The following is a 4,246-nucleotide window of genomic DNA, read 5'->3' as shown; positions in this document are numbered from 1 at the left end:
AGATACATTGATCAATAGAACAGAATCGAGAACCCAAAAATTAACCCATCCACATACATCCAACTGATTTTTGACAAAGTACCTAAATAAATTGCATGGGGAGGTGATAGTCTCTTCAACAGATGGTGCTGGCAGAACTGGAAAGTGATATGCAAAAAAGATGGAAACAAGACCTTTACCTCATGCCCTATACAAAAACCAACTCAACATGGATTAAAGACCTAAATGTAAATCCCAGAATTATGAAGGCCATAAGTGAAAAAATAGGGACAAATATTAGGGCACAACTTCAGGGAATACACAGACTACCAAACATTTTGAAAAGTTCACAAACAAAAGTAGACAAAATAGATAATTAGGACACACTAAAAATTAAAAACTTACATGCATCAAAATACTTCACCAGAAGAGTCAAAAGGGAACCCACAGAATGGTAAAAAATCTTTTACAAAGACACATCAAACAAGGGACTCATTTTAAAAATATATAGGAAACTCCAACACCTTACAAGAAAAAGACAAATAACCCAATTAAAAAATGGGCACAAGACATGAACAGACACTTTACCAAAGAGGAGATCAAGGTAGCCAACAAATTTATGAAGAAATTTTCATGATCACTAGCGATTAGAGAGATGCAAATCAAAACAGCAATGAGATATCATCTCACACCAGCAATATCAACAAAGATTAAAAAAAAAAAAAAAAAAAAAAAAAATAGAGGACAATAAATCCTGGCAGGGATGTGGAGAGACTGGGATGCTCCTGCACTGCTGGTGGGAATACAAAATGATCCACCCTCTCTGGAAAGCAATATGGTGCTTCCTCAGAAGGTTGAAAATAGAAATACCTGATGATCCAGCAATTCCTCTACTTGGTATTTATCCACAAGAAATATGAGCCATAACACAAGTAGATGTATACACACCAATGTTCATAGCAGCACCATTTACAATAGTGAAAAGATGGAGACAACCAAAGTGCTCATCAACTGAAGAATGGATAAACAAACTGTGGTACATACACACAATGGAATATTATGCTACCTTGAATAATAACAAGGAAGCTACAAGCCACCGAATAACATGGATGAACCTTGAGGGCATTATGTTGAGTGAAATTAGTCAGTCACAAATGGAGACATACTGCGAAGGACCACGACTGTAAACAACTAAGAAAAAGAACCCATAAAAAAAGGGGGGTGGGGGGGAATTCTTTGCTGATTACTGGGATGTGGGGGGTGGGGTGAGTGGAGGGAGGGCAAGTGGCAAGTAGGGAATAACACACAAGATAGATTGGGGTGCTAGGGAGGGGGGCAATACATAAGAAAGAGGAGTGTAATGGAATTAAAAAGCGGATGGGAAAACAATTAGGCAGGTTTGCATGGGCTAAGTGGGACAGGGGTAAATGATGTATGCACAACCTGGGAACAACAGGGCTATGAAATACAAGGATTGAGATATGATTAGAATGAGGAAAAGGGGGAAAATAATGTTAAAATGCTTGGCTGTCCTTTGAATCTTGGTTTCCGTGGAATACCATTACAAAATGGACCCTAGAGGGGGAGAGGAAGGAATAGCCAGGAGTATCACAATAGAATGCTTCTAAGTCCTTCTTCTGCCTATAACTGATTGGAATACCTAAAATAGGGCTACAACGTGCCTAGTGAAGAAGACTTCCTGCGGAGCCTCCACATTACGTAAGACCATAGTTGGAATCCTGAACTGAATCCAGAATCTTCTGGTGTGGAAAATTTCCACCTGAAAGGACAAGCAGACCAGCCTGGAGGGGCCAGAATAAAACAGAAGATACTTCTTGAAAGAAAGACTGAAAGGAACACAACAATATAGGCAGTCCGACTGATTATTACAAGAACAAGCAAGTTGCTCGCCTAGGAGACGTCAAGGCAAGTGATAGGGTCCTCTCTGGGCAAACCCCCTTCTGAGACTAAGTAAGACTCAATGGGAATACACGCTCTAATTGGTGATCACGTTCATTACCAATAAGGGGAAGTGAGGGACCAACATCAATGAAGCTGTGAGCTAAGCCCTGCAAATGTTCAACAGACTTTTGTGAACCCCGGTGGAGACCTGGTTGGCCAGCAGTGTGGCAAGACCTGGGGACTCTTGAACCCAGAATCAGTGACAGCCACAGAGGACTTGAGTAGATAGTGAAGCATTCAGCTGATAAGAAGAGAGGGCATATACATAAGAACACCCACATTTGCAGATAATACCCACTTGACCTGGCTTCAATGACTGGATGATTAGAGCTCAATTAAAAGAAGAAAAAAGAGGAAAAAAGAGTAATCTGATACAATTTGATGAACTTGACCTACACCTATGGATGCAGTAGCTCAAAAGAGGGAACAAATCATTACAGCGAGGATCATTTCCACCCCCTCCATACACAGAGTAGACAGGGAAGGGCAATTTGGACATTGTTTTTGTTGTTATGTGCCGTGCAGTCGGTTGCGACTCATAGCGACTCTGTACAGGGTTTCAGAATCTGTAAATCTTACTGCAGCAGAAACCTCATCTTTCTCCCACGGAACAGCTGGTAGTTTTGAACTGCTGACCATGAGATTAGCAACCCAATTTGTAACCACTATGCTACCAGAGATCCTTGGACACTGGCTACCCAAAATGGGGGAGCTACAAAGGTAAGAACTGACTGCCATACAAGCTTTCTAGAGGGAGGAAGGTGTAATCTCCCTGAGTATTATTCAATCTATCTGGGTGGGACTGATGAAAGGAGTTGGGGATAGGACTCTTGGGATATAATAGTGAGTAAATTTTTATCAGGACTGATTATGAGGGTTGGAAATTAAAGGTGGAGATTTTGTAGCAAAAGGAGGGGAGTGATTGACTTTGTAGTCTAGGAGAGGAGTTATCTGGGACTATGAAGGGAGAATAGTAGAGAGAGGTACCCTACCCAGAGAAGCAGTGATGCCAAAGGTGGAAGCAGAGACAATGATGTGCAGAGATGCAGTGGCTGGGGACTTTAGACCCAGAAAGGGTGATGGGCTGTGTGCTGAGGACCGGGGGGAAGGCTTGCTAGGTATATACCCTTTGGTTGGTTGATGATGCACAGAGGGGATTGTAAGCATGGCAGTGAAATGATATATGATAGGATGAATGTAAAGTTAATGTTCTCCCACATAAACTATCACATAATTCACAATAAATCACTAAAGAAAATAAAAAAAGAATAACTGAAAACACACAAACAGAAGACAAATTAGATAATTGGGACCTTCTAAAATTAGACTCTTATGTGCAGCATAGCATTTCACTAAAAGAACAAAAGAGAACCCACAGACTGAGAAAAAAATGTTTGATAATGACATACATGATAATGAACTAATCTCTAAAATTTATAGAACATGTCAATACTTTAACAAGAAAATAATTCAATTAATAAATGGATAGAGGGTATGAACAGATACTTCACCAAAGAAGACATTGAGGCAGCCTACAAACTTATGAAGAAATGCTCATGGTATTTAGTCATTGGTGGTAGCGGTGCGTGGTGGAGTCAGTTCTAACTCAGACACCCTGCATAATTTCCAAACTGGAGCAGAAAGCCTCATCTTTCGCCAGGGAACAGATGGTAGTTTCATAATGCTGACCTTGAGGTTAGTAGCTCGACTCATAACCACCAGGATACCAGAGCTCTTTTAACTAGCCACCATTTTTGTTATTAAGTGCCATCGAGTAGGTTCCCTCTCATAGTGTATAGGGTTTCCAAGAAGGGTTGGTGAGCTTGAACCACTGACCTTGAAGTTCATATTTACCTTGCAGTCTAGAGCATTAACCCACAGAGCCACATAGAGATGTAATTCAAAACAATGAAATATTATCTAATTCCAGCATTAATAGAAAAGTTAGAAAATAAGAAAAAAAAAAAAAACAAAAAAAACAGAAAACAACAAATGCTTGTGAGAATGTGGAGAGACTGGGATCCTTCTACACTTCTGCTGGTACTGTAAAATGGTGCAAATCTGGAAAATGGTATAGCGTTGTCTCAAAAAGTTGTATATACAAATACCATATGACCCAGTAGCCCCTCTACGTGGCATATATATTCAAGAAATACTAGTCATGAGAGTAATAGATATGTGCATACCCATGTTCATCGCAGCACTATTCACAGTAGCAAGAAGTTGGAGACAGCCTAAATGCCCGTTAATGGAAGAATGATCAAACAAACTTTGGTACATACACACAATGGAACACTATTCAATG

This window comes from Chrysochloris asiatica, unplaced genomic scaffold, assembly GCF_000296735.1.
Source record: "Chrysochloris asiatica unplaced genomic scaffold, ChrAsi1.0 scaffold00068, whole genome shotgun sequence".
NCBI classification, from domain to species: domain Eukaryota; kingdom Metazoa; phylum Chordata; class Mammalia; order Afrosoricida; family Chrysochloridae; genus Chrysochloris; species Chrysochloris asiatica.
Note: the sequence above shows the minus strand (reverse complement) of the source record.